Here is a 21358-nt window from a genome sequence, read left to right as displayed (position 1 = left end):
GCAAGCTCTCCCTGAGGTTTATTGGACCTTTTCAGATTACCAAGTGCGTGAGAACTGTGGCCTATAGGCTTGCCTTACTTCCTGAGTTGTCCACGATTCACAATGTGTTCCATGTTTCTATGTTGCGGAAATGTGGGTCAGACACTATTCCCGTGATTGATTGGCAGCCACTCGAGGTCCGTGAGGATGCTTCCTACATTGAGCAGTCGATTCGTATTCTTGATCGAAAGGAGCAGGTCCTCAGGACCAAGGTCATTCCCTTGGTGAAGGTGCAATGGGGTCATCATTCAGAGACTGGGGCGTCTTGGAAATGCGAGGTCTAGATTAGAGAGCGTTATCCTTATTTATTTGATGATTGATTGCTTGTACTTCTTGCATTGCCTTCTCTTGTGTTGATGATTGAGATATATAAATATATACATGATGATGTTTATGCATTTTGTTGTTTCGGTTTTATCAATTTTCAGGACGAAATTTCTTTGTTGGTGAGGAGGATTGTATGACTCGACCCGAGTTCTTACATGTGCATGTGTGTGTATGAGTTTGCATTTCATTTCTTATGGTCTCGCGGTCATACCGATCGAATTCTGATGACCCTTGACCCTTAGATTGTATTTGCAGTCATCCTTGGGTCTGATCATAAAGATCCAACTCGGATCGAATCTAGACCTATGCCATCTCGTTCATATCATCATTGCGGTTCCAATGCGCATCTTTTGCGTTCATCCGACTTATAGATCAAAAGTTATGAGCATTTCATCATGTGGCCCACTTTTTATATAAAAAAAAACATATGGACTACTTCCATGGAACAACTTCCCATGCACACCACCCACACACACTACACAATTGTGTAGAATTGACACCACCCATTCTAGACACCACCCAAACCTAGTCTAAGTATAACAACTTTGTTATTGTCACCATAGGCCATCATTTGCTTTCTTACAACATAATCATTACCTCCCTAGAAATCCACTCTCTCTCTCTCTTCTCATTCTCTCATTTCTTCTTCCATTTGCAAAACCTCCAGCTCCTTCTCCCTCTCTTCTCCAGCCCCCTAATCCTCAAAATACTCACAATCCCTCCATTAGAAGTAGATCTCCACCATTAAAACTTCTTCATAGGCCTAAGACCTTCATGGTGTGGGAGTTTGGAGACTTAATATACAAGTAGGTGACTATTAATCTTGCTGATTTATTTTTCACTTTTAATCTTCATATTTCTTCTTGTGTGGATCATATGGAACCCACCAATCCATGGTGGGGATCCCATTTGACCCATGGATGTGGCCCTTAGGCGCATCCTACATGCATGTCATGATACATGATGGGGCCATTCTTCATGGACCCCATCATGATATATTTCATGATCATCTCTATCTTAGATTCATCTAGACCTTAGAGATCATGTTGGGATGACATCTTAACCATCTATTGTAGATATAAACCATGGATGTGATAGTTTTATGGTTGCATGTGTAATCAAGGTAGTTGTATGGGTGTGATTGAATCTTGGGAGGGCCCATTAGTGGCAGGGCCCTACCCCCATGGCCGATCCTTCATTTTTCTGATGTTATCATTCTGATCATGCATGTGTGGCACACCTTATGGACCAACCAAAAATCCAGATCATCTATGGAGGTTGGACATCCATGGTGGTCCATCCTTAGAGATGTGGCCCAAATCCACCTAAATGGGGAACATGCAAGGGGTTTTTGATGATGAGGAAGGTCCAGATATTTGTGGGGCCCACTGGAGTGGTCAACAACATGATTTTTTGGGGTTAAATCCCTTCTTATATGATGTTTATATTCAATTTCTTTCAAGTGCAGGTTACTGTTCAAACCTGTCTAAATAGATTTTAGGCCAACATGGGGCTAGGATTTAGGGCTTTTGGTGGGAAATTGTATATCAAGTGAAATATGATTTTTGAAGATGGGTATCACACCTATAAGCATGCTAAATTTCAGTCTTAATTGACCTCATTTGGGTCCCCAAAATGGGGGGCCAATATGGGTACTTGCTAAAATTTCAGCTGTAATTCCAGCAAGGTTGCAATTCAGAAATGTAAAATTATAAAATCGTTTCTGATCAGGTGGGCCACTTTGGTGGACCCCATGTAATGACCCGAAAAATTTTGTGCAAAGACCCGAGTACTACCTCTATTTTCCTTAGAAGCTATTTGTGGGTTAATTAGCGCTAAACTCGATTGCTTTGAAATTAGCATCAATCACTTTAAATTTGATCTGCTGGACTCAAAACCTGTAGAATCATTAGCGCTATGTTACTCTGAAATTTGGGATTCAACGCTAAATCCAGTTGCTCTTGGAAATTTCTAGAAGCTTTGGATCGGACCTGGACCACGCGTCGAAAGTCCGATAGCGATGATCTTAGACAATTATGGTCACTATGTTGGACTTGACCATCACCTCAAAAATCAAGTCCAGATGATGTCCTGGGTCGATTTGATTGAGTCCGGAGTGAAGAGTGTGAGAACGGTGAGAAATTAAATATGATTTTATGAAATCTGAGTCGTGTCGCTTGCACGACGGTTTTAAGCAATCTGACCATTGGATTCTGACCCAATTTCACCCTCGGATCAGCGAAGATGGCCCAGGCATGTCATGATGCTTGTGGACCTCATCGAGTTTCGGTGACCATTGAATTGAGTGTGGTCTGCCATGACTGATCTGTAAATCCGATCGGTAGGAAAACTCAGTCTGACCTAGATCCATGGTCAGTGAGCTTAAGTCCGACCGCATGTGGAAAAAGGACCACCGAAAGTGTTCTGTTGGATCGTAAGAGGCCTGATTTAGTTATAACCTAAGTATACCTTGGCCCTGGGGCTATTTTCATCAATGTTAGGCTTATATATAGACCTTAAAACCCTCACTCTCTTTTCCATACGAATTTCCTAAACCCTAGCTAAGAAAGAGAGAGGAAAAGAGAGAAGTTGGTGAATCATCTTAAGATTCTTTCCTGATACTCTAAATCCTTAAACCATCACTTTTGAATCGTTATTCCGGTGATTCTAAGTTCCTTCTTGGGTAAGTTAACCTAACCTTAATCTATTTTAGAGCTTAGAATAGTTTATTTGTTGTTGTAGCTCATTTCTATTCTTGCCTTAGGTTATCTTGTCGCCATTGACGAAGACGTATCGTCTGAATCAGTTCGGTGTGCTTTTCTGGTTTAAGGTACGGACTATATTCGTATAGGTTATGGTTTTCAAGGCTTTCAATGTCAGTTAATAGTTTATTCTTGTTGTGGGTGCAATTTCACATGCCAAATGCTATGTTTATTTTGTGTTCCTGATATGCATGTGTTATATTGAGATTTGTGTATTCTATGTATATGTAGGAAGTACCGTATACGTATAAAATATGAACATGTGCTTGCCATGATTACCTGTCGTGTACTTGTGCTAATTGTATATATGATAACTCCTTGGCAAAAGGAATTGTTTAAATGTGTGTATTCCAACGACGTCATGTATGTTGACCTATGTAGTCTAAGTGTTTGTAGAAATGTCTGAATGGTCCAAAGTGTAATATATTATTCTAATTGCGGACGTTGAGAAGTGATTCTCAACACTCCTATTAGTATGTATGATTTCCTATATGCAAGTCACATTCTTTGTTGTTTAACTTCAAGCAGTATTTATGTGTAAATCCATGTTGAGTTGATATTTTTCAAATGCTCACATACTGTACGATTTGAATTGTTGTTCCATTTCTATTCTAAATTGTTGACATGAATATCTGTTGTGGTGGAATGTGTTTGGGACTATGAAATAGTCTAGAAAATCGGTAATTGGCCTTAAGTTTGTGGCTGAGGTTACTTTCGCTACGAAGGACATGATTTGACGAACCCGAGTTGTATTAGAGTTGTCGGCAGTGGTTTAGCCACACGGAGTATTTGCGCACTCTATGTCGTTCAACCCAACGTGCGCTCATGCTAGTCGAGTTCGTCAAGTAACCCGATTGTTCGATGTATGTTCACCATGTATGGACGCTATTGATTGAATCTAGGGTACCAAACTTACCGATGAAATCTCGTTAACCATTGTACCTTGATCCGCTAAGACTCATGAGCCGTACATGGTGGTATGGGACACCGTGGTCGAGCTGTTAGCCTACGTTGGGGTGACGAGCCTCCCCGTAGTAACCAGTGAGCAACCAAACTCGTGAGCTGATTATAGTGGTATGGGACACTATATTTGTGCTGTCAGCCTACATTGATTGGTGATGAGCCCTTTGTAGTGACCTCGAGCATACCTGGATACTTCATTAGGGCGACGAGCCTTAGAGTAGTAACGAAGGTATGATAGGCGTGCATTGATTGGTGACGAGCCCTTTGCAACGACCTAAAACCATATGATCGTATGAGATGCCTAGGACTGACGACCCTAGAATGGATCACCGTTGGGAATTGATATGAGGAAGGTACCTTCGCTTCCCAATCCTACTGTATGAAAAGGACTAATAACAACTTGTAATCATATTCATGCACCGCATTTGCATATGCGTGGTAGTCGTTGGCACTGCGGGAGGATGTCATACGAAACGTGAGATGAAGACGCAGAGGGAGTAAGGCGAGGGCATGCATCATTCCCTATACATCCTTCCACTGACAAGAGTAATTAGGACATGTTTGATTGTTCTGCTTTATCATTACTGTTTGATTGAATTGATAACATGTTAACCTTTACTTTATTGTTCCACTGAGTTGATCACTCACTCCTACGTTCTGGGACGGTGTTTAAACACCAACTAGACTCTGTCTTAGATGCAGATGTTGATTCGACCCCTGAGGTAGAGCAGGAGTTCGAAGATGATGAGGCCACATTTTCTTTTATGTAGTTTTCAGGCGGGTTCTTGTGAGCCATGTCCTGATGTGCGGGGAATTCTGGGTTATTGTAATAGATGATTCATTTAATACTTGTACTTTTGATAGTAACACTTGTAAGTATGACCTGGTATGTACACGTATTTCAGGGACTCACACCTGTACACATATGTTTCTTCAAGTCTTCTGCTTGCATTTCTCACTTATCCCTGAATTATGTTTGCAGTTTGGCTTAATCTATCCCATGTTTTATGTACTCTTATAGACAACATACATCCATCATTAAATATGTTGCATAAGTGATGTTTTGAAACTCGGGAGCTGAGTTATGCTCGACCCCAGAATTTCAGGGCGTTACAAGTTGGTATCAGAGCATGAATTGGATTAAACCGGACCTGGGTTATGGTCACACACCGCATGCTGTCACCACCTTAGTATAGGATGGTGCGAGTTCAGTGTAGAATTTGTGTATATGTTTCTATTACTTCTATCGGCGAAAGTTTACTGAAACGATGGCCGAGATCGAGTCTGTGCGCACTCCTGATCACACATAGCGACCCAAAATCTCTTCTAGATCATCTATTAATGAGTTTAGATGGTTTATCTTCCCATCCCAGCCCTTAAATTGTCATTAAATCAGTGTTTGTATCATATTTTAACCCGAGTGGCCCGATAGGCATCAAATCGGACAAAGGGGCCGATCGGGGCATTTCCTGGGGGACCCAGGGGGCCCACACCATTTTACACTTAGGGGGCCAGGAGGACCTCACCCAAATGGCGAGTCATCGCCGGATGGTCCAGAGACCGGCGATGACCTCGCTGGTTTAGCGAGCCCTCGCCGCCCAGTGGGCCAGGTCGGGCGGGTCGGCTCGGGCCGACGTCTTTAAGGCCTAGTGTGGCCCACTCCTCCAAGGTTGGTCGATTAAAACACCTTCTAAAACTCCTTTCCTTCATAAACTACCCTCCCAAGCTCTCATTTTCTGCAAGTTTCTCTCAAAACTCCACCGAAATCTCTTCCCAATCTCCTTCTTCTTCCATTTTCGTGCACACCCATTCAACCCATCTTAAAAATCCATCCCCATTACTGTTTTCACTCCCTTTTCTTCTCATTTGAGCTCTCAAATCCTCCTTTGGGATCTCAAGTGTGTGGAAGCCTTACCATCTTTTCCATTTTTCCCTTTTCTCTCATTTTCCATGGCCCTCTTTGAGTTTATCACGACCATATTTTCCATCTCCACCTTTCTCTCTTTCATGATGAAGAAGAGAGCGCCCATGGATGAAGCCGGGCCTAACCGCCTAACCCATGCACGGAGGCCGAGAGGTGCCTTCGCGAGCACGACCGCCACTCGTGAGTTTCAGACCAAGTGGGACCTTGATCCTCAAGCTCCCATTGGGAGAACCTTGTTGGCTGAGCTATCTCATGGAGTCTATGAAGGTCATAGGGTCCTTTTTGAGGCTCATGTTGATCCGCGGCTATTTGGTGAGTTTCTGTTGTTGGAGCGCCTGGAAGGGGCCGGTTGGTGTCCCTTGTTTGAGGGCGAATATCGCGCCAATGTGAGCACTGTTCGAGCTTTTTATGCCATCATTCGTGATCCTTTGCTGGAGCCTCTGCAGTTCAAGATTCCTTGTGGAAGCGGTCGGGAGGCCACGGTCAATGTCGCTTTGATATCCCGACTCTTGAATGTGCTGCTTGGTGAGGTGCATGCCAGTGAGAAGAACTTGAGCAGTGCGCGCGAGAGGGATCGCCGCACGTGGCTCCTGTGTGCTCATCTGGTTGAATGACAGCCTAATAGAAGCCTTCTAGCTACCAACATGACGGACGACTTCTGCTTGCTTCACCACATGTGCACCTTCAATGTCTATCCAAGGTGGAGCAACCGCAGCGAGTATATGCGCCTGATGGTAGATTTTCTGTATCAGGTGGGGCAAGGAGCAAAGCTATGTGTGCCAACGTACATCTTACGTCAGATTATCCTTATCGCTCGTTCGAATAGGAGGACCGAATCACTCCCATTTGGCCGACTCATATGTAAGCTTGCACATGAGTTTGGCTTCAGGCTTGGGGCAGAAAAGCCGGTATCTGTTCGCTATATTAATGAGACGACCCTAAATCAGATGAAAATTAGGCCTCATCGTCAACAAGCCTCAGAAAGTGAGGATGAGATAAAGAGCGATGAGGAAGAGAGTTATGGTGAGGGTGGAGCTGAGATTGAAGAAGACAGAGTAGGACGAGGAAGAGGTTAAGGCATAGGATACGGGTGAGAGTTCTCCTCCTGTGGCACAAGAGCAGAGCGCAGATCAGCCTGCCAGGGATGCCCGTATCGTTCGGCTTGAGGAAGGTCAGGCTGTTCTACGCCAGGATATCATGGATCTTCGAGGCCTTGTGAAACATAAGTTTAAGAAGGTGACTTGAACTCTGAAGTCTATCCTGTTTTGTTTGAAGGATAAGGGTGCCCCGCCTCCATCTCCTAATTTCGACGAGTAGCTGCAGTTGTAGCCGTCCTTTGTTTTGTTGTTTGCCGTTGTTGGCATAGTTGTTGGAAGTTGTTTGTTGTTTAAAGTTTTAGATGTTTTAGTTCACATGCTTTCTCTGTCGCAATTCATGTAAGGCTGCACTTCTTGTATTGCAACAATTTTGTTAATTGAAATGCATGTTGTTTATCGTTAAAGTTGAACTGTGAATGCTATGTAGGTGAATTATGTGGATGTTGAATCTTACAGGGTGTATCCTCTGTTGAATGTAGGGTATGCCTCCTAAGGGTTCGAAGACTTCAACCCGTCTTTCTTTGGTCGAGTCGCTTGTCGGGGTTTCTCCCCTGAGCGATAACCAGATGGATCCACAGTCGGGCTTGTCCCATACTGATGCTGGGCTGGCACTTATGATTCCACCTATGGCTCCTCCAGTCACGCCTTCAGTTCCTGAGCCGAACCGTGTATCTGCGTCGATGCCATATGCATCTTCGTCTACTCCGCCTCCTGATAGGTTTGAGCAGATGATGCTGTTGATGCAGCAGCAATAGATTCAGCAGCAGCAGTTTTTGTCTTCCATAGTTGACATCTTTGCTTAGTCGGTGGGGGCGACTCCACCTGCTTCACCTATGCACCCATTTGGCACATTTGAGTGATTCCAGTGCTTACGACCTCCCACATTTGTGGGTTCTCATAGACCCAAGGAGGCCGAGTACTGGATTGAACGCATCTCTAAGATGCTGAGACCGCTGCACTGTTCTGAGGTTGAGTAGGTCGAGCTTGCCTCCTTCATGTTTGAGAAGGAGTCCATTTTATGGTGGGACAGTGTTCTTCGCACTGTTGAGGAAGGGTATGAGTGGTCGTGGCAGGCATTTAAGGCACGCCTCCATGAGAAGTATTTTCCGGTTACATACCGACACGAGAAGGAGAGTGAGTTCCTTCGCCTCTGTCAGGGAGGGATGTCGGTGATGGAATATGATAACCGGTTTACTGAGCTAGGTCGCTATGCTCCTTTGATTCTGAGTGATCAGCCGATGCGGATGCAGTATTTTTCTAAGGGGTTGAGGCCTGAGATCCGATCGAAGATGAGTTGTGCTAGCATATCTTCCTATGTGAAGTTGGTGAGCATGTCTCTACGAGTTGAGCAGGATGGGACAGGTCATCTCGTATGCGAGCACCTATAGTTCCCAGACCACGACCTGACTTTCAGAGTGCACCATCTCTCGGTAAGAGGCCGCTGGCAGATTCTCCTCCGAGGCGTTCAGCGCCGCTCGCTCAGTAGGTGCGAGCTGATTTTTGCTGTTCATACTGTGGGAAGATGGGGCATTCGGATTGTACTTACTTTTCGCGTATGCGGGATAGTGGATTTACTCCACCGCAGAGGATCAGCCGTCCGATGCCTCAGGTTATATCACCTCCACCTCTTCGTTCAGCGCCAGCTCATCCATCCTTCAGACCTTCTGTACCTAACTTCAGGCCACCTCAGTGGCCCATGGTTCCTCTGCCGAATCGCCAGCAGCAGGCTCGAGTTCACGCGCTCTCAGCTAAAGTGCCATGGCTGACTTGGTACCGAGATCCTTCGAGGTTATAGCTCACATTGAAGGTATTCCCGTTTCTATGTTGGTGGATACAAGGTCCACTATCTCTCTTATATCGTATGCGGCAATTAGGCGTATGAGTTTGAGCACTGTTACTATGAAGGGAGTGACGCTCACTACCACTACAGGGATCTCCTCTGCTATGAATAAGCGTTGTATGGATTGTTTGATTGATCTAGGGAGTGGATCGATTCTTGTTGACCTTTTTGTCGCACCTCTTTACCATTACGATGTCATTATGGGTATGGATTGGCTCACGAGGATGCGAGCAGAGTTGATTGTGAAACTAGATCGGTGACAATCCATGGACCTGAGGGCGAGACAGTTACTTTCCCAGTTCAGGTCTGTTACCCTTTTCATCTTGGTTATTATACTTCTCTGTTGGAGAGTATTTCTAGATCGGCATTTGAAAGCACGCCTGTAGTTCGGGAGTTTGAAGATGTGTTCAAGTCGATTCCTGGATTACCGCCTCAGCGCGAGATTGATTTTACTATCGATCTTATGCCTGGTGCGACACCCATTTCTTTGCCCACCTATCATATGCCTCCGAGTGAAATGGAGGAATTGAGGAAGCAGATAGATGGCTTATTGAATTTGGATTTTATTCGGCCTAGTGTGTCTCTTTGGGGAGCACCTGTCCTATTTGTGAAGAAGAAAGATGGTTCCTTGCGATTATGTATTGATTATCGCAGGTTGAATCAGGTGACTGTGAAGAATAAGTACCCTTTGCTTAGGATCGATGATTTATTTGATCAATTGAAGGGGGCACGATACTTTTCAAAAGTGATCTACAGTCAGGGTATCATCAGTTGCACATCAAGAATGAGGACGTGCAGAAGACTACTTTCAGGACTAGCTTTGGCCATTATGAGTTCCTTGTGATGTCGTTCGGTCTTACGAACACACCAGTCGTGTTCATGGATCTGATGAACAGGGTGTTTTGGCCATTCTTGTTCCGATTCGTCATTGTCTTTATCGATGACATCTTGATATATTCTGCGAGTCAGGAAGAGTACGAGGAGCACTTAAGAACGGTCTTAGATACTCTCAGGAAGAATCAGCTTTTTGTGCAGTTCAAGAAATGTAATTTCTGGAAAGAGAAAGTCAAGTTCCTGGGACATGTGGTGTCCAAGGATGGGATAGCTGTCGATCTTGCTAAGGTAGCTGCAGTTCAGGACTAGAAGTAGTCTGGTTCAGTTACTGAGGTGAGGAGCTTTCTGGGTCTAGTAGGCTATTATCGATGCTTCATACGAGACTTCTCGAAGATAGCCAGACCGTTGTCTCAGTTGACACGGAAAGATTTGAAGTTTGCTTGGAATGAGAGGGCGGAGATAGCTTTTCAAGAGCTGAAGGACAAGTTGACATCTGCCCCTGTGCTAGTATTGACAGAGTAAGGGGTTAAGTATATGATATATACTGACGCCTCTCGCATTGGTCTGGGTTGTGTCCTTATGCAGAAGGACAGGGTGATTGCCTATGCTTCGAGACAGCTGAGGAAACACGAAGAGAATTACCCTACGCACGACCTGGAGTTGGCAGCTGTCATTTTTACATTAAAGCTCTGGAGACATTACCTCTACGGAGAGGAGTTCGAGCTCTTTTGTGACCACAAGAGCCTTAAGTATATTTTCACGCAGCGTGACTTGAATATGAGGCAACGCCGATGGATGGAAACATTGAAAGACTTTAAGTTCGATGTTTCTTACCATCCGGGTAAGGTGAACCTTGTGGCAGACGCGTTAAGCCGTAAGAAGGCTATAAGTTTGCGGCTCCGCTAATGATAGCAGAATGGGACATGTTGGAGTTTGTGTGAGATTTTGAGCAAAAACTTACGGTGGAAGAGTCGTATGACGTTATCGCACACATTCGTGTACAGCCCCTCATTGACGAGAGGATCGTTGCAGCTTATGTAGATGATGAGTTTTTGGCGAAGATGAGAGAGCGGGTTAGTGCAGATGAGGACTCCGAGTGGAGTGTTGGTTCAGATGAGGGCCTACGATTTCATGGCCGGTTATGTGTCTCAGACATTCCTGACTTGAGACGGGAGGTTCTGGAGTCAGCCCATAATTCTAAGCTTGCGATGCATCCTGGTAGCAAGAAGATGTATCAAGATATGAGAAGATCTTATTGGTGGGACAATATGAAGGTTCATATTGCTGAGTTTGTATCTCATTGTCTCACGTGCCAACAGGTCAAGGCAGAGCATCACCGACCTCCTGGGCTGCTTCAGCCCATGCCCATAGCAGAATGGAAGTAGGACTTCATCTCTATGGACTTTCTTTCAGGGTTGTCGAGAACGAAGAAGGGACATGACTCTATTTGGGTGATCGTCGACTGATTGACGAAGTCGGCTCATTTCTTACCGATCAGAGTCACAAACTCTGTAGACGAATTGGCTAGGTTGTACATCAAGGAGATTGTACGTCTGCATGGAGTTCCCTTAGAGATTATGTCTGACAGAGACACGCGTTTCACATCTATCTTCTGGACTCGTATCCAGGAAGCAATGGGTGTGAAAGTGAAGTTTAGCACCACGTTTCATCCACAGACAGATGGGCAGACGGAACGTGTGAATCAGATTCTAGAAGACATGTTGCGAGCTTGTGTTTTGTATTTCAGGGATGGTTGGGATGATTGTCTCCAGTATGCAGAGTTCGCGTATAATAACAGTTTTCAGGCGAGTATCGGCATGGTTCCCTATGAGGCATTGTATGGTCGCCCATGCAGAGTACTGCATTGCTGGGCAGAAGTTGGCGAGCGTAGTTTGATTGGCTCGGAGTTGGTGCAGGTGACTTAAGAGAAAGTTGACATTATTCGACGTCGACTTCTGACAGCCTAGAGCAGGCAGAAGATTTATGCTGATACAAGGCGGCGACCGCTTGAGTTTGAGGTTGGAGACCATGTGTTTATTAAGGTTTCCTATATGAAGGGAGTTCTACGGTTCGGTAAGAAGGGAAAGCTCACGCCGAGATTTATTGGTCCATTTCAAATTATGGATCGAGTGGGAGCGGTAGCATACCGCCTTGCTTTGCCCACACCACTTGCAAGCGTGCATAACGTATTTCATGTTTCTATGCTGAAGAAGTACGTTCTTGATCCTTCGCATATTATCAGTTGGGAGCAGGTGCAGTTGAGCGAGGATGCCACATATGTACTGCGACCGACACGTTTCCTAGACAGGAAGGAGCAGGTATTGCGTAGCAAGGTCATCCCTCTTATGAAAGTACTATGGACACATCATAGTGAAGAAGAGGCTACTTGGGAGACTGAAGCTAAGGTCAGAAAGAGATATCCTCAGATCCTTGAGGAATATGAGAAGGTATGAATTTCGAGGTCGAAATTTTCTTTAAGGGGGTAGATTGTAATGATCTGAAAAATTTTGTGTAAAGACCCGAGTACTACCTCTATTTTCCTTAGAAGCTATTTGTGGGTTAATTAGCGCTAAACTCGATTGCTTGTGAAATTAGCATCAATCACTTTAAATTTGATCTGCAGGACTCAAAACCTGTAGAATCGTTAGCGCTATGTTACTCTGAAATCTGGGATTCAACGCTAAATCCAGTTGCTCTAGGGAATTTTTAGAACCTTTGGATCGGACCTGGACCTCGCGTCGAAATTCCGATAGTGGTGATCTTAGACAATTATGCTCACCATGTTGGTCTTGACCATCACCTAAAAAATCAAGTTCAGATGATGTCCTGGGTCGATTTGATTGAGTCCGGAGTGAAGAGTGTGAGAACGGTGAGAAATTAAATATAATTTTATGAAATCTGAGTCGTGTCGCTTGCACGACGGTTTTAAGCAATCTGACCGTTGGATTCTGACCCAATTTCACCCTCGGATCACGGAAGATTGCCCAGACATGTCATGATGCTTGTGGACCTGATCGAGTTTCGGTGACCGTTAAATTGAGTGTGGTCCGCCAAGACTGTTCTGTAAATTTAATCGGTACGAAAACTCAGTCTGACCTAGATCCATGGTCAGTGAGCTTAAGTCCGATTGCACGTGGGGAAAGGACCACCAGAAGTGTTCCGTTGGATCGAGAGAGGCCTGATTTGGTTATAACCTAAGTATACCTTGGCCCTGGGGCTATTTTCATCAATGTTAGGCCTATATATAGACCTTAAAACCCTCACTCTCTTTTCCATACGAATTTCCTAAACCCTAGCTAAGAAAGAGAGGAAAAGAGAGAGAAAGTAAGAGAGAAGTTGGTGAATCATCTTAAGATTCTTTCCTGATACTCTACATCCTTAAACCATCACTTTTAAATTGTTATTCCGACGATTCTAAGTTCCTTCTTGGGTAAGTTAACCTAACCCTAATCTGTTTTAGAGCTTAGAATAGTTTATGTGTTGTTGTAGCTCATTTCTATTCTCGCCTTAAGTTATCTTGTCGCCATTGACGAAGACATATTGTCTGAATCAGTTCGGTGTGCTTTTCTAGTTTAAGGTGCGGACTATATTCATATAGGTTATGGTTTTCAAGGCTTTCAATGTCAGTTAATGGTTTATTCTTGTTGTGGGTGCAATTTCACATGCGAAATGCTATGTTTATTTTACGTTCCTGATATGCATGTGTTATATTGAGATTTGTGTATTCTATGTATATGTAGGAAGTACCATATACGTATAAAATATGAACATGTACTTGCCATGATTATCTGTCGTGTACTTGTGCTAATTGTTTGTGTGACAACTCCTTGGCAAAAGGAATTGTTTAAATGTGTGTATTCCAACATATGTCATGTATGTTGACCTATGTAGTCTAAGTGTTTGTAGAAATGTCTGAATGGTCCAAAGTGTAATATATTATTCTAATTGCGGGCGTTGAGAAGCGATTCTCAACACTCCTATTAGTGTGTATGATTTCCTACATGCAAGTCACATTCTTTGTTGTTAAACTTCAAGCAGTATTTATGTGTTAATCCATGTTGAGTTGATATTCTTCAAATGCTCACATACTGTATGATTTGAATTGTTGTTCCATTTCTATTCTAAATTGTTGACATGAATATCTGTTGTGGTGGAATGTGTTTGGGACTATGGAATAGTCCAGGAAATCGGTAATCGGCCTTGAGTTTGTGGCTGAGGTTGCTTTCACCACGAAGGACGTGATTTGACGAACCCGAGTCATATTAGAGCTGTCGGCAGTGGTTTGGCCACACGGAGTGTTTGCGCACTCTATGTCGTTCAACCTTACATGTGCTCGTGCTAGTCGAGTTCGTCAAGTAACCCGATTGTCCGATGTATGTTCACCATGTATGGACGCTATTGTTTGAATCTAGGGTACCAAACTTATCGATGAAATCTCGTTAACCGTTGTACCTTGATCCGTTAAGACTCATGAGCCGGACATGGTGGTATGGGACACCGTGGTAGAGTTGTCAGCCTACGTTGGGGTGATGAGCCTCCCCATAGTGACCAGTGAGCAACCAAACTTGTGAGCCAATTATGGTGGTATGGGACACTATATTCGTGTTGTCGGCCTACATTGATTGGTGACGAGCCCTTTGTAGTGACCTCGAGTATACCTGGATACTGCATTAGGGCGACGAGCCTTAGAGTAGTAACGAAGGTATGATAGGCGTGCATTGATTGGTGATGAGCCCTTTGCAACGACCTAAAACCATATAATCGTATGAGATGCCTAGGACTGACGACCCTAGAATGGATCACCGTTGGGAATTGATATGAGGAAGGTACCTTGGCTTCCCAATCCTACTGTATGAAAAGGACTAATAACAACTTGTAATCATATTCATGCAACGCATTTGCATGTGTGTGGTAGTCGTTGGCACTGCGGGAGGATGTCATGCATAACGTGAGATGAAGACGCAGAGGGAGTAAGGCGAGGGTATGCATCATTCCCCATACATCCTTACACTAACAAGAGTAATTAGGACATGTTTGATTATTTTGCTTTATCATTACTGCTTGATTGAATTGATAACATGTTAACCTTTGCTTTATTGTTCCACTGAGTTGATCACTGACTCCCACGTTCTGGGACGGTGTTTAAACACTAACCAGACTCTGTCTTAAATGCAGATGTTGATGCAACCCCTGAGGCAGAGTAGGATTAGGAGGATGATGAGGCCGCATTTTCTTTTATGCAGTTTTCAGGCGGGTTCTTGTGAGTCATGTCCTGATGTGCGGGGAATTCTGGGTTATTGTAATAGATGATGTCATTTAATACTTGTACTTTTGATTGTAACACTTATAAGTATGACCTGGTATGTACACGTATTTCAGGGACTCACACCTGTACACATATATTTCTTTAAGTCTTCCGCTTGCGTTTCTCACTTATCCCTGAATTATGTTTGTAGTTTGGCTTAATCTATCCCACGTTTTATGTACTCTTACAGACAACATACATCCATCATTAAATATGTTGCATAAGTGATGTTTTGAAACTCGGGAGCTGAGTTATGCTCGACCCCTGAATTTCAGGGCGTTACACCCCACCTTATACTACATATATGAGAGAAATTTCTTCAATTTTTGGGCATCCAAGGCCCACCCCATTGGGTGCTCAATCATGGTCTATCTAAAATTCTGCACTTAGGAGAATTTTAGGATAGTCTGTAATTCTGAATTTAATTAAAATAGTTATGGGTATCAAAAAATTATTAAAATTTACAAGGAAGTGGTCCACCCATGGTAGGACTGACTTAAAATTTTTTGAGGCCAATGGACCCTTGTGCACACCGTGGGAAGGGCTGGACTGGCCCACCACGTTGGAACATCCAGGTTAGTCCAATTTTCTGGACAGACTGATTTTTATAAATTAATTAAAATGCTTATATTTATCCAAAAATTACAAAATTTTGTTGAGGTGTGGCCCACCCATGGAAGGACCACACTACAAATTTTTAGGGCCATCGAGCCCTTGTACCGACCTTGTTGTGGCCTGCAATTTGGATCAGTTTTGGGCCAAACACCTAGGCCCGTAGGACTAACCCCCATGGGACGCCCCTACCTTAGGTTGTTGGGCCTGCATTCCAACGGCTTGGCCCACTTGAAGTAAGTGTTATATATCACCCTTCTTACCTGGTGGGGCCCACTATGATATGTATGGATCACCATGGGTTAATAACCCATCTAGATTAAATAAATTTCTGGACTCCATCAGGCCTAGGAAATGGGTGGGCTGGAATTCTAGCAAGGGGCCCAAAATTACTGCATGGTTGATTTCTTTTGGAGCTGTTGTGGCCCACCAGATTTAAAGTAGTGTTGTATATACTCTTGCCTTCTTTCCTTAGACATTTTTGGGCTTAATTAGTGCCCCTTAAGGCCCACCTTTGTGGTGATATTATAAGCCAACCTTAACCAGATTTTTAAGTAGTTTTATAGGCCCAATGGACTGTAAACCTCTTCCTTGAGCCCAAAATTGTGCAAGGGCTGACCTTATTGAATTGTGAACCCAATGGGCAGTCTATAAGAAGATCATATATTATGGGCCTTGATGCCCTCATGAAGTACTCAATTATGGGCTGACTTGGAAGGCCACATTGATGCATATTGTGGAGGGTGTTGCTAAGTCCTTGGGCTGATATGGTAAGGCCTACACTGTCGGTTTAGGCCCTGCCCATGTGTATTCTTGAGTTTATGGGCTACCCTCTAAGTCCACTATAAAGCATGAGTTGAATGGCTTTTTTTTTTGGGCTATTTCCTCAAGGCCCATTATGTGATATTATATATATGCATGGCCGCCCTTTTGTGATAGTAATTAGGCCTTGTGGACTAAGTCCTTTTGGATAGGCCCATTGATCTTGGGCCTATACTCTCCCATCTACTGTGATGGGCTTAGGGGCAAGAATATGCAAGAAGTTGGGCCCTTGGCTGCCTATTAAAATTGACCCTATACTTGGGCTAAAAAGGGAGGCCCAACTCACTTGTGTTAAATGTGAGAATTACCCATGTAAATGAACTATCGGGCAGCTCATGAAGCCCAAATCTCACTTGAGGGCCCACTGTATGGTCTATGAGATTGGGCTTGGAGTATGGCCCATTAGACCATACATTACTTAGGCCTTAGACCTTACATTATAAGCATAGTGGGCTACCATTTTGGAACCCAGTTGAGGTTGGATGTCCTCCTTGGTGGCCCTAAGGTAGGTCCATAGAGGCCCTTATAGGTGGTTGAAGGTCCACCTTAGGCCTAGTTAGGACCATTCCTTTTTAAGATCATGACTCTCTCTTAGCTTGTAGGTCATCCCAAAGTACTAGGCCCCACTAAAGAATTTTTCTGCTCCTTAGGACACCTGTCTATGTACTTAGACCTTGACCCTCCTTAGGATGGAGGATTCCATATTCCACAAGAAGCACACTTGTGTTCTTGTGACCCATATGCATCATCTGTATGAATTGATTGCATTGTGTGGTAGTCATTAAGGGATAGAGTTTCTCCCCTTATGCACATTGTGTGCCTGCAGTTAGTGCATGATCTGTGTGTGTGACTCATGCATTAGCATAGTATTTCATGATGATATTGCCCTTGCTTCATCAGGGCCTCGCCTTCATAGGGATATCCATGGATGGTCGTATGAGTGGACACCAAAAATATTACTTGAGCATACTGGGTGCATAGGATGCCCATGGGTGAAATTTCCAAAAATCATGGTACCAAGGATCTGCTCCAACGCTATGGATGAGTGAAAATTATGAGCACATAAGGGCCTTATACCGTCAAGCCACAATTCCCACTGTCGTGTAGTTGGTTGGATAGGGGTGTGGCTTTACCTGCTTGGTGAGGAGGCATTATTAGGCTAAGTCTGACCAGCTCGTAAATGGGTCCGCTACCATTAAGTCTTGTTGGTGATTGGTTGTCCACAGGCAGGTAGTGAGGTCTCTTACGCTCGTTCGACTGTGCGGGGTCTGTAGAGCGGCAGTCATTAAGTAGTGTAATGGACCCCGATGATTTCTTTATGATGGGAAATGTACTTGACATATGGTTTGGATATGAGCATTGGCATTACTTGCATCGCATTAGCATTGACTGTGTAAGCCCCTTCATGCATTGCCTTGGTATGGCGTCCAGTACTCATCACATCATATTCATGATAAGCCTTGGTAAGGCTAATGATATTCTCATTGAGCATGTTTCCTTCCCTGTACCTCCTGCTATTCTTTTGTGCACCTTTGTCACATACTTTCACCACCCTCTAAGCTTTTATAAGCTTATGCATGATTGATGTGTCCAGGAGACTCTAGTCAGGTGTCGTAGCAGCAGAGCAGTAGAGTTGAGCTTGAGGACCCCAGTATTGTTGACTTCTCTCTATTTTCCTATTACCTTATGTATGTCCTTTTGGACTTGATGTAAACTTATAAAAGTTCAAATTCATGGTAGATTTTGTGATGTGTGCCTTATTATTCTCAGATATACTTGTTGTGATCTTGGGTATGCTCATATTGGAAACGATTACACTGTTATGGAAATCCTCCTTGTAGGATCCTAGGATCAGAACCTACCTCAGGTGTCAAGAATGGGGTATTACGGAGGCTATTGCGGCCAAAATCGGCCATCGGGTTGCTTGTGAGACCGGTTACCAAGTCTGGGGCGTGACAGGAGTGATTCCCACCGTTGAACTTATCTTAAGTCATATCATAATGGTTATTTGAAATCCAATGTGTTCAAAAGTTTAAAAATACATGAAATAAGGGAAAACATAAATATCATCTTGATATAAAACTTTTATGGCCTTTAGAAGTTTTTAATGGTTGGCATCACTGTCCCACTATTTTCTGTGCTAGGGTCCACTGGAGCTTTGGATTTAACTCGTTCTTTGGATATTGCCCTAAAATGATCTCTCGAAGTGGATGGAAGGTGTGGATATAAAACATACATCATAGTGGTATATAAATATCAGGCGGATCACACCGTATGAAAACAATACTGATTGGTTATCCATTATTAAAATCCTCGTAAGGCTATACTGTTTATTTTGCATCCAATCTGTTTATTAGGTCATACAGGCCTAGATGAAGGGGAATAATAAAAATCATCTCAATCCCAAAAATTTTATGGCCCATGCCGTAAGATGATCTATAAAAATAGATGGACAGCATGGATTAAACACATACATCATGGTGGGGCCCACAGAGCACCAACCGCCAGTCATATGGCTAGTGTCAGGGGAAGTAGCCAATCTTTTCCCCTTATTTCTGGTACGATCCATTTAATCTTTGAATATGATTCATTTTTGGATAATTCTCTAAAATGATCTCAAAAAATTGATGAACGGTGCGCGTTGATCCCAAATTTTAGGCAAATCCAAAACTCAAGTGGACCATGCCACATGAAACAATGTGGAATAATGATTTCCACCGTTGATACCTTCCTTGGGCCCACAGTGATGTTTATTTGTCATCCAACCTGTTCCTAATATCAAAAAGATATGAATGAAGAGAAAACACAAACATTAGGTGTCCCACTTGGATGAAGGGTTAGACCCAGTTTTAGCCGTATTCAAACAAGATTGATTAACAATTTGAGTGAATTTTGATTTAAACATCTGAAGTTATTTACTCTTCAATCTGGACTGATCAAATTATCCAAAAATGGTTAAAGGTTGTTCATAATATCAAAAATATGTGAATGAATAGAAAACACAAACATCAGCTTGATCCAAAACTTCTATGGCCTTCGAGAAGGAGAAAACACAAACATTAGGTGTCCCACTTGGATGAAGGGTCAGACCCAGTTTCAGCCATATTCAAACAAGATTGATTAACAATTTGAGTGAATTTTGATTTAAATATCTGAAGTTATTTGCTCTTCAATCTGGACTGATCAAATTGTCTAAAAACGGTTAAAGGTTGTTCATAATATCAAAAATATATGAATGAATAGAAAACACAAACATCAGCTTGATCCAAAACTTCTATGGCCTTCGAGAAATTTTAAATGGTAGAGGTTTAATCACAGTATTTCCTATGGTGCGCTCCACTTGAGCTTTGGATATGCTTCCTTTTTGTTCTCTAAACCTCAAATTATCTGCTAACATGGATGAATAGAGTGGATAAAATAAATAAATAACAGTGGACCCCACAGAGTTTACTCTGGTAAGGGTAATGAGTAACTCACCTAAATGTAGTGGAGAAGGGTTTCCTTAAAACATTCATAATTTGAGGTCTTGTTAGGTAGCGGGAGTAAACTCCTTAGGTGAGTTACTCGTTACCCTTATTAGAGTAAACTCTGTGGGGTCCACCGTTTGCCCAATATCTTTCTCATATGTAGCATGATTAGGGCGAGTAACTAGTCAAATTGAGGGTAATGATCAGTAAAATAGAGTGAATGGACCAGACATGTAAAATGGGCGAAATATTTTGGTCAAAATTGTGACTCAACTTATTGACCTCGTGAGAACCTAAGAATTAATGTTAGTAATTTTGTGGGGCCCATCATGATGTGTGTCGAACATCAACACTGTGGATTTGATGTGCCCCCTTTAGGTTATGAGATATCTCAAAAATCATCCGTAAATGAAACTCAAGTGGGCCATACCATCTAAAACTAATTGAAGACATCCTACAAAATATAAAGCACTTGGTGGGGCCCACATGAGTTTTGAATGCAGTTGAAAATTGGTCTAACCCCTTATCCAAGTGGGACACACATAATGAGTGGGTTGGATATGTGAATCACATTTAGGCATGCCCAATATATGATTATGAATGTTTTAGGAAAGCCCTCTCCATTATATTATCTTGTGTGACCCACATTTAGGCTGATGTTTGTGTTTTCCCTTCATTCTTATATTTTTGATATTATGAACATGTTGGATGACAAATAAACATTACTGTGGCCCGAAGGAAGGTATTAATGGTGGAAATCATTATTCCACACTGTTTTGTGTGGCATGGTCCACTTGAGCTTTGGATTTACCGAAAATTTGGGATCAACCCACACCGTTCATCCATTTTTTGAGATCATTTTATAGAATCATTTGAAAAATGAATCATATCCAAAGATTAAATGGATCACACCACAAATAAGGGGAACGGATTGGCTCCTCCCCCTACACCAACCAATGGCTGGTGGTTGGTGCTGTCAGGCCCCACCATGATGTATGTGTTTAATCCATGTCGTCCATCTATTTTTAAAGATCATCTTATGGCATGAGACCGAAAACGAGGCATATCCCAATTTGAAATGGACCACATTACAAGAAATAGTGTTGAATGAGCGTCAGCCATTTAAAACATTTTGGGGGCCATAAAAGTTTTGGATTGAGATGATTTCTGTTTTTCTCCTTCTTCTAGGCCTGTATGACCTAATAAATAGTGGGACAGTGACGCCCACCATTAAAACAGTGGGACAATATCCAAAGAACGAGTTAAATCCAAAGCTCCAGTGGACCCCAGCATAGAAAACAGTGGGACAGTGACGCCCACCATTAAAAACTTTTAAAGGCAACAAAATGATATCTCAAAATGGATG

Source organism: Magnolia sinica, chromosome 7, assembly GCF_029962835.1.
Source record: "Magnolia sinica isolate HGM2019 chromosome 7, MsV1, whole genome shotgun sequence".
NCBI classification, from domain to species: domain Eukaryota; kingdom Viridiplantae; phylum Streptophyta; class Magnoliopsida; order Magnoliales; family Magnoliaceae; genus Magnolia; species Magnolia sinica.
Note: the sequence above shows the minus strand (reverse complement) of the source record.